General features: G+C 47.2%; 1 long non-coding RNA gene across 1 annotated transcript; it reads left to right on the top strand.

Moving 5' to 3' along the window:
- Positions 1-739: 739 nt before the first annotated feature.
- Positions 740-2,336, top strand: LOC138851405 (uncharacterized). Its single transcript, XR_011391201.1, has 2 exons — positions 740-1,317; positions 1,902-2,336. It is a non-coding gene; the product is annotated as an uncharacterized lncRNA (long non-coding RNA).
- Positions 2,337-10,950: the final 8,614 nt, after the last annotated feature.

Genomic DNA, 10,950 nt, shown 5'->3' with positions numbered 1-10,950 from the left:
CTCACTTCCCACATTCTTACATCACTAACAGTGTCTCACTTCCCACATTCTTACATCACTAACAATGTCTCAGACTTCCCACATTCTTACATCACTAACAATGTATCACTTCCCACATTCTTACATCACTAACAATGTCTCAGACTTCCCACATTCTTACATCACTAACAATGTCTCAGACTTCCCACATTCTTACATCACTAACAGTGTCTCACTTCCCACATTCTTACATCACTAACAATGTCTCACTTCCCACATTCTTACATCACTAACAATGTCTCAGACTTCCCACATTCTTACATCACTAACAATGTCTCAGACTTCCCACATTCTTACATCACTAACAGTGTCTCACTTCCCACATTCTTACATCACTAACAGTGTCTCACTTCCCACATTCTTACATCACTAACAATGTCTCAGACTTCCCACATTCTTACATCACTAACAATGTCTCACTTCCCACATTCTTACATCACTAACAATGTCTCAGACTTCCCACATTCTTACATCACTAACAATGTATCACTTCCCACATTCTTACATCACTAACAATGTCTCAGACTTCCCACATTCTTACATCACTAACAATGTCTCAGACTTCCCACATTCTTACATCACTAACAGTGTCTCACTTCCCACATTCTTACATCACTAACAATGTCTCAGACTTCCCACATTCTTACATCACTAACAATGTCTCACTTCCCACATTCTTACATCACTAACAATGTCTCACATTCTTACATCACTAACAATGTCTCACTTCCCACATTCTTACATCATTAACAATGTCTCCCTTCCCACATTCTTACATCACTAACAATGTCTCACTTCCCACATTCTTACATCACTAACAGTGTCTCACTTCCCACATTCTTACATCACTAACAATGTCTCACTTCGCACATTCTTACATCATTAACAATGTCTCCCTTCCCATATTCTTACATCACTAACAATGTCTCACTTCGCACATTCTTACATCATTAACAATGTCTCCCTTCCCATATTCTTACATCACTAACAATGTCTCACTTCGCACATTCTTACATCATTAACAATGTCTCACTTCGCACATTCTTACATTAACAATGTCTCACTTCCCACATTCTTACATCACTAACAATGTCTCAGACTTCCCACATTCTTACATTTCTAACAATGTTTCTCTTCCCACATTCTTACATCACTAGCAATGTCTCAATGAGGTTTTGTGTGTGTGTACAGAGTTTTAACAAAGTATGTTAATAAAGCTGTGACATCTGGTCTACGTGATGGCTTACTTTGTATATATTGTGTTTTGACCAAAGTTCAGTGGCATCACACGTCTTTAAGACCACAGGTGACATCACACGTCTTTAAGACCACAGGTGACATCACACGTCTTTAAGACCACAGGTGACATCACACGTCTTTAAGACCACAGGTGACATCACACATCTTTAAGACCACAGGTGACATCACACGTCTTTAAGACCACAGGTGACATCACACATCTTTAAGACCACAGGTGACATCACACGTCTTTAAGACCACAGGTGACATCACACATCTTTAAGACCACAGGTGACATCACACATCTTTAAGACCACAGGTGACATCACACGTCTTTAAGACCACAGGTGACATCACACGTCTTTAAGACCACAGGTGACATCACACATCTTTAAGACCACAGGTGACATCACACGTCTTTAAGACCACAGGTGACATCACACATCTTTAAGACCACAGGTGACATCACACATCTTTAAGACCACAGGTGCACACGTCTTTAAGACCACAGGTGACATCACACGTCTTTAAGACCACAGGTGACATCACACGTCTTTAAGATCAAAGGTGACATCACACATCTTTAAGACCACAGGTGACATCACACACTTTTAAGACCACAGGTGACATCACACGTCTTTAAGACCACATGTGACATCACACATCTTTAAGACCACAGGTGACATCACACGTCTTTAAGACCACAGGTGACATAACACGTCTTTAAGACCACAGGTGACATCATACGTCTTTAAGACCACAGGTGACATCACACATCTTTAAGACCACAGGTGACATCACACGCCTTTAAGACCACATGTGACATCACACGTCTTTGAGATCAAAGGTGACATCACACGTCTTTAAGACCACAGGTGACATAACACGTCTTTAAGACCACAGGTGACATCACACGTCTTTAAGACCACAGGTGACATCACACATCTTTAAGACCACAGGTGACATCACACGTCTTTAAGACCACAGGTGACATCACACAACATTGTCTAAGACAGTTTTTTTAGGTAAATCTTTACCGCCTTTCTTGCATATTATTACATTCTTTAACATTTTTTTACCCTCTTCTTCTTCTATAAAGATTATGATCAAAATCAATGACTATTCCAGTACTTTATTATAACTGCCTCACAAACTTCAATCTTAATACATTCTAAATTTCCCAGTTTTAACCTTCTTGTGGCTTCTTTACTTTTATAGTGACTAACTCTGTTGACAGCAGAGTTAGTTAGGCTGACAGAGTCAGCCAGGATGACGGCTGAGTAAGGCTGACAGCAGAGTCAGCCAGGCTGACAGCAGAGTCAGCCAGGCTGACAGCAGAGACAGTCAGGCTGACAGCAGAGTCAGCCAGGCTGACAGCAGAGTCAGCCAGGCTGACAGATGTACCACGAAACTGTGCTCTTCTTCATTGTGAATTATAATGTAGTTCTTATAAGTTTTCTTCTGATGTTTACTTTTCACTTTCATCTACACATACACATCACTACAAACACACACACACACACACACACACACACACACACACACACACACACACACACACATATATATATATATATATATTTCGCATGCTCTCGAGAATTCCTTGCATATATATATATATATATATATATATATATATATATATATATATATATATATATATATATATATATATATATATATATATATATATATATATATACTCTTCCACTCCATTGTTTAAATTAATAAATACTATACAAATAGTGTAAGAAAATTAAGAAAATTCTTTATCATATAATTTTAAATATTTTGATGAAATATTTTGGAAAAAGAAGTTAATATGTGAAGAAGTGACTAACTTGAGAGACTTGTAGTTAAAACAAAGAAGATATTCTTATAAATCATCTCAATAAACATTTAGTTTAATTAGAATAATTTATTAAATAATTCTCTCAGTTTTCACATAAACACTTCTCTAACCACTGTATTAATAAAATAAAAAATATTCAACACAGTAGATGGAGAAAAACTCGGTGATGAAAATAAAAACTGTCAACTTGGTGGTGGCTGCCACGACCTGGCCAGTACGACTGTGTGCTGCCACGACCTGGCCAGTACGACTGTGTGCTGCCACAACCTGACCAGTACGACTGTGTGCTGCCACAACCTGGCCAGTACGACTGTGTGCTACCACAACCTGGCCAGTACGACTGTGTGCTGCCGCAACCTGGCCAGTACGACTGTGTGCTACCACAACCTGGCCAGTACGACTGTGTGCTGGCCAGTACGACTGTGTGCTGCCACAACCTGGCCAGTACGACTGTGTGCTGCCACGACCTGGCCAGTACGACTGTGTGCTGCCACGACCTGGCCAGTACGACTGTGTGTTGCCACGACCTGGCCAGTACGACTGTGTGCTGCCACAACCTGGCCAGTACGACTGTGTGCTGCCACGACCTGGCCAGTACGACTGTGTGCTGCCACGACCTGGCCAGTACGACTGTGTGTTGCCACGACCTGGCCAGTACGACTGTGTGCTGCCACGACCTGGCCAGTACGACTGTGTTGCCACGACCTGGCCAGTACGACTGTGTGTTGCCACAACCTGGCCAGTACGACTGTGTGCTGCCACAACCTGGCCAGTACGACTGTGTGCTACCACGACCTGGCCAGTACGACTGTGTTGCCACGACCTGGCCAGTACGACTGTGTGTTGCCACGACCTGGCCAGTACGACTGTGTGCTGCCACAACCTGGCCAGTACGACTGTGTGCTGCCACGACCTGGCCAGTACGACTGTGTGTTGCCACGACCTGGCCAGTACGACTGTGTGCTGCCACGACCTGGCCAGTACGACTGTGTGCTGCCACGACCTGGCCAGTACGACTGTGTTGCCACGACCTGGCCAGTACGACTGTGTGTTGCCACAACCTGGCCAGTACGACTGTGTGCTGCCACGACCTGGCCAGTACGACTGTGTTGCCACGACCTGGCCAGTACGACTGTGTGTTGCCACAACCTGGCCAGTACGACTGTGTGCTGCCGCAACCTGGCCAGTACGACTGTGTGCTACCACGACCTGGCCAGTACGACTGTGTGTTGCCACGACCTGGCCAGTACGACTGTGTGCTGCCACTGTGTGCCCACGTGGCCAGTTGGCCAGTACGACTGTGTGTTGCCACAACCTGGCCAGTACGACTGTGTGCTGCCACAACCTGGCCAGTACGACTGTGTGCTGCCACGACCTGGCCAGTACGACTGTGTGTTGCCACAACCTGGCCAGTACGACTGTGTGTTGCCACAACCTGGCCAGTACGACTGTGTGCTGCCACAACCTGGCCAGTACGACTGTGTGCTGCCACAACCTGGCCAGTACGACTGTGTGTTGCCACAACCTGGCCAGTACGACTGTGTGTTGCCACAACCTGGCCAGTACGACTGTGTGTTGCCACAACCTGGCCAGTACGACTGTGTGTTGCCACAACCTGGCCAGTACGACTGTGTGCTGCCACAACCTGGCCAGTACGACTGTGTGCTGCCACAACCTGGCCAGTACGACTGTGTGCTGCCACAACCTGGCCAGTACGACTGTGTGTTGCCACAACCTGGCCAGTACGACTGTGTGCTGCCACAACCTGGCCAGTACGACTGTGTGCTGCCACAACCTGGCCAGTACGACTGTGTGCTGCCACAACCTGGCCAGTACGACTGTGTGTTGCCACAACCTGGCCAGTACGACTGTGTGCTGCCACAACCTGGCCAGTACGACTGTGTGCTGCCACAACCTGGCCAGTACGACTGTGTGTTGCCACAACCTGGCCAGTACGACTGTGTGTTGCCTCAACCTGGCCAGTACTGTGTGTTGCCACAACCTGGCCAGTACGACTGTGTGTTGCCACAACCTGGCCAGTACGACTGTGTGCTGCCACACCCTGGCCAGTACGACTGTGTCTCAAACCTGGCCAGCGACTGTGTTGCCAAAACCCGGGCCGTACATGTGTTTTGCCACAACCTGGCATAGGGGCCCCCCCTTTGTGTTTTTTGGCCTAACCTTCCAGTACGACTGTGTTTTGGGCCCCCTTTAGCTTTTGGGCCCAGTACGACTGTGTGTTCCACAACCTGGCCCATTTTTCCCCCCGACCATTTTTGGGGCCACAACCTGGCGTACGACTGTGTTGCCACAACCGGAAGTACGACTGTGTTTCCCAAACCTGGCCAGTACGACTGTGTTTCCCCCGGGCCAACCGGGGGAAAGGCCATACGACTGTGTGTTCCCAAACCTGGCCAGTACGACTGTGTGTTCCCCAAAACCTGGCCAGTGACTGTGTTGCCACAACCTCCCCGTACGACTTGTGCTGCCCAACCTGGCCATACGACTGTGTTTAACCCCCTTCACCTGAAAGGCCAGTACGGGGCCCCCCGGGGTGCTTTTGCCACCCTGGCCATACGACTGTGTGTTGCCACAACCTGGCCAGTACGACTGTGTGCTCCACAACCGGGCCAAAATTTCGCCCCCCGGGGGTTGTGTTGCCCAACCGGGCCAGTGACTGTGTGTTCCACAACCGGGCCCTTTACGACTTTTTCTCCAAAACCTGGCCAGTACGACTGTGGGGAAATGTTTTGGGCCACAACCTGGCCAGTCGACTGTGTTTCCCAAACCTGGCCAGTACGACTGTGTTTGCCCCTGGCCAGTACATGTGTGTTGCAAACTGGCCATGACCCACAACCTGGCCAGTACGACTGTTTTTCCCTTTTCCCCCAAACCTGGCCAGTACGACTGTGTGTTGCCACGGGAAAATGGCCAGTCGACTGTTGCCACAACCTGGCCATACGACTGTTTTGCCAAAACCCTGCCAGTACGACTGTGTTTGCCACAACCTCCCCATACGACTGTGTGCTGCCACAACCTGGCCAGTCCCCTGTGTGTTGCCACAACCTGGAAAGTACGACTCTGTTTTTAAAACCCTCCCGTGACTCTGTGTTCCCCAAACAATTTTGGGCCAATCCAAAAATCTGTGTTGCCACAACCTGGCCAGTACAGATCTTTTGCCACAACCGGGCCCCTTCCTGTGTGTTGCTACATTTGGCCAGTTGCGTTGTTCCCCCAACCTGGCCATACGACTCTGTGTTCCCAAAACCCGCCAGTACGACTGTGTGTTCCCCAAACCTGGCCAGAACGACTCCGTGTTGCCCCCTGGCCAGTACGACTGTGCGTTGCCACAACCTAGCCAGTACGACTGTGTGTTGCCACAACCTGGCCAGTACGACTGTGTGTTGCCACAACCCTGGCCAGTACGACTGTGTTGCCACAATCTGGCCAGTACGACTGTGCGTTGCCACAACCTGACCAGTACGACTGTGTGTTGCCACAACCTGGCCAGTACGACTCTGCGTTGCCACAACCTGGCCAGTACGACCTGTGTGTTGCCACAACCTTGCCAGTACGACTGTGTGTTGCCACAACCTGGCCAGTACGACTGAGTGTTGCCACAACCTGGCCAGTTCAACTGTGTGATAATGTCTCCCACACTGTTGTTATGTACTGTGATGCATCAGTTTTAACATATATATATATATATATATATCAGTGTGTTTTTCACCACCACCACCACCACCTTCACTACCACCGCCACCACCACCACCACCTTCACCACCACCAACCAACACCGCCACCATCACCACCACTAACCACCAGTACCACCACCAACAACCACCACCGCCACGAACCACCACCAACTACCACCAACCACTACCACCACCACCACGACCACCACCACCACCACGAGCACCACCACTACCACCACCACCACCATCCTTGTATTTGATGTACATAAAGACTTTCTACTACACCAGAGTTAGTAACACCGTATGTAACCTGTTTGATAAATACCTGATAGATCACTTACTAGTAAGATTCTTTAGTTAGGATTCTGTTGGAAGGATTCAAGTGTGTAAGACTGGACACTCCTGGAAGACTACTACTGGAAGGATTGTTACCAGAAGATTATTGGTAGAAGACCTCTGGTAGGTTTCTGCTGGAAATAGAGTGCTGGCAGAACTCTGCTGGTAAAAATTTTAGACAGCGGTTTATTTGTTAATTCTAAACTGTATAAAGTCATCTGGTATTAGAGTAACACATTAAACAGTATAGTAACAAACAATACAATAAAGTAACTCTTAAAACAGTATAATAAATATAAAACAGTTAAGTGACACATAAAACACTGAAGGAACACATAAAACAGTAAACTGAGACACAAAACAGTATAGTGACACATAAATAAGTACAATAATAACCTCCCAGCCAGCCAGAAGAGAGGAACCTCCCAGCCAGCCAGAAGAGAGGAACCTCCCAGCCAGCCAGAAGAGAGGAACCTCCCAGCCAGCCAGAAGAGAGGAACCTCCCAGCCAGCCAGAAGAGAGGAACCTCCCAGCCAGCCAGAAGAGAGGAACCTCCCAGCCAGCCAGAAGAGAGGAACCTCCCAGCCAGCCAGAAGAGAGGAACCTCCCAGCCAGCCAGAAGAGAGGAACCTCCCAGCCAGCCAGAAGAGAGGAACCTCCCAGCCAGCCAGAAGAGAGGAACCTCCCAGCCAGCCAGAAGAGAGGAACCTCCCAGCCAGCCAGAAGAGAGGAACCTCCCAGCCAGCCAGAAGAGAGGAACCTCCCAGCCAACCAGAAGAGCAGAAAATCCCAGCCAGCCAGAAGAGAGGAACCTCCCAGCCAGCCAGAAGAGAGGAACCTCCCAGCCAGCCAGAAGAGAGGAACCTCCCAGCCAGCCAGAAGAGAGGAACCTCCCAGCCAGCCAGAAGAGAGGAACCTCCCAGCCAGCCAGAAGAGAGGAACCTCCCAGCCAGCAAGAAGAGAGGAACCTCCCAGCCAGCCAGAAGAGAGGAACCTCCCAGCCAGCCAGAAGAGAGGAACCTCCCAGCCAGCCAGAAGAGAGGAACCTCCCAGCCAGCCAGAAGAGAGGAACCTCCCAGCCAGCCAGAAGAGAGGAACCTCCCAGCCAGCCAGAAGAGAGGAACCTCCCAGCCAGCCAGAAGAGAGGAACCTCCCAGCCAGCCAGAAGAGAGGAACCTCCCAGCCAGCCAGACCATCTGTTTGCCATCTGATTGTTTTATTGGTTAAGGTAAGTGGTGTGACACCTGGTGCTACATATTTGTGAGTTATAGTGACGGATGGTTGAAATTATGTTGATGGATAGTTAATAAATTACTTGTTTCTTCTTTCTGTCCCAAGATAAGTAGATGTTATAAACTCAGGAAGTTCCGTGTTCATATATGTGTGTTTATCCGCTACTACTTCCTCCTCCTCCTCACTATCTTCTCTCTCCTCGTCATTCACTTCCACACACTATCTTTATTCTCCTCTCTCTCTCTGCTCCATGAGCTTTATCATACCTCATCTTAAAGCTATGTATCGTTCCTGCCTCCACTACCTCACTTGCTAGGATATTTCACTTCTTGACTACTCTATGACTGAAGAAATACTTCTTAACATCCCTTTGACTCATCTGGGTCTTCAACCTCCAATTGTGACCACTTGTTTCTGTGCCCCCTCTCTGGAATAACCTGTCTCTGTCTGAGGGGACACAGATGGACTCCTGGACACATGAACCTGGGAAAAGCGAGAATACCTTGGGGAAGTGGGGAAGGGGGAATATCTGAGGCGGACAATAATAGAATCAGATGTCAAACAGATGGTCTGGCTGGTGTCACACCACTTACCTTACTCTGGGAGGTATCCCACCACTTACCTTACTCTGGGAGGTGTCACACCACTTACCTTACTCTGGGAGGTATCCCACCACTTATCTTACTCTGGGAGGTGTCACACCACTTACCTTACTCTGGGAGGTGTCCCACCACTTACTTTACTCTGGAAGGTGTCACACACTGTACTGGTCTTCTGTGTTATTGTACTACACTGGTCTTCTGTGTTATTGTACTACACTGGTCTTCTGTGTTATTGTACTATACTGGTCTTCTGTGTTATTGTACTATACTGGTCTTCTGTGTTATTGTACTATACTGGTCTTCTGTGTTATTGTACTGTACTGGTCTTCTGTGTTATTGTACTGTTAGTGAGGCTGGTGGACTGGTGGTGAGTGTGATGGACTGGTGGTGAGTGTGATGGACTGGTGGTGAGTGTGATGGACTGGTGGTGAGTGTGATGGACTGGTGGTGAGTATGATGGACTGGTGGTGAGTGTGGTGGACTGGTGGTGAGTGTGATGGACTGGTGGTGAGTGTGATGGACTGGTGGTGAGTGTGATGGACTGGTGGTGAGTGTGATGGACTGGTGGTGAGTGTGATGGACTGGTGGTGAGTGTGGTGGACTGGTGGTGAGTGTGATGGACTGGTGGTGAGTGTGATGGACTGGTGGTGAATGTGATGGACTGGTGGTGAGTGTGATGGACTGGTGGAGGGCGACTTTCATTGTTTACATTACTGTGGTAGGTGACCTTTCATTGTTTACATTGCTGTGGTAGGTGACCTTTCATTGTTTACATTACTGTGGTAGGTGACCTTTCATTGTTTACATTACTGTGGTAGGTGACCTTTCATTGTTTACATTACTGTGGTAGGTGACCTTTCATTGGAGAATAACTTGTGTGAACTTCATTAATATTTGTCTATGGAGTTACATTATATAAACAATACAACAATCACCAAGGGAATAAACAAGACTTTTTTCAACATCAGTGAATTATTTTCAATTATTTTTGAATGACCACTAAGTAACAGGAATGGAGGGAACAACAGAACATTGATGGTGCCATGGATGTATCAAAATAACAGGAATGGAGGGAACAATAGAATACTGATGGTGCCATGAATGAATCAAAGTAACAGGAATGGAGGGAACAGCAGAACATTGATGGTGCCATGAATCAATCAAAGTAACAGGAATGGAGGGAACAGCAGAACATTGATGGTGCCATTAATCAATCAAAGTAACAGGAATGGAGGGAACAGCAGAACATTGATGGTGCCATTAATCAATCAAAGTAACAGGACTGGAGGTGATGATGGGGACGGGCTGCTGCTGAAAGGACAACCAATTGCAGAACTTTCTTTGGTTATGGCACCGATTGTTTTTAAGTCAAGTCTGACGACAAAATTTAGATACTATATTAGCCTAATTTCTTACTAGACTATATCAGTACACTCCCGTAAGTCATGCAGTGCTCGCGTGTCAAACTCAGTTTCCTATTTGCTTTGGATGTTGACATTTTCAGCTAAATTTGGAAGAAGATGCCACATAACTGCGTGAACAGCATTGATAACTTTTATTATATTTGTGCAGAACTGACTTTTCCCTCGCAACAAACAACAGTGGAAGCTTCGTGGTGGCTGAAGTTGCTTGTACTGCAGCAACGAGGCTACACTAAGTATTGCTGTTTTCTTTGTGAATAGGATATCCGGACGAGAACTTGTTGTTACCCTGACACTCAATGAATTCTTGAACAAAAAATGTTCAAGAATCGAGCAGGATTTTGTTACAATTCTTACACGTTAAAGTAATGGACAAAACGGCGGCAGCAGTGAAGAACCTCGGTGGTGAATACTTGATGGCCCAGCAACACAGAGAAGCCAGCAGCGTAACGAGCGAAACGCTTGTTAGACAAGGCCGTCAGCTACTTAACACTTGAGCTATGAGCACTGAATAATATATATAAATGTTACAT

This window comes from Cherax quadricarinatus, unplaced genomic scaffold (assembly GCF_038502225.1).
Source record: "Cherax quadricarinatus isolate ZL_2023a unplaced genomic scaffold, ASM3850222v1 Contig518, whole genome shotgun sequence".
NCBI lineage: Eukaryota > Metazoa > Arthropoda > Malacostraca > Decapoda > Parastacidae > Cherax > Cherax quadricarinatus.
The sequence above is the reverse complement of the archived record's forward strand: the minus strand, read 5'-3'. Positions and strand labels throughout refer to the sequence as shown.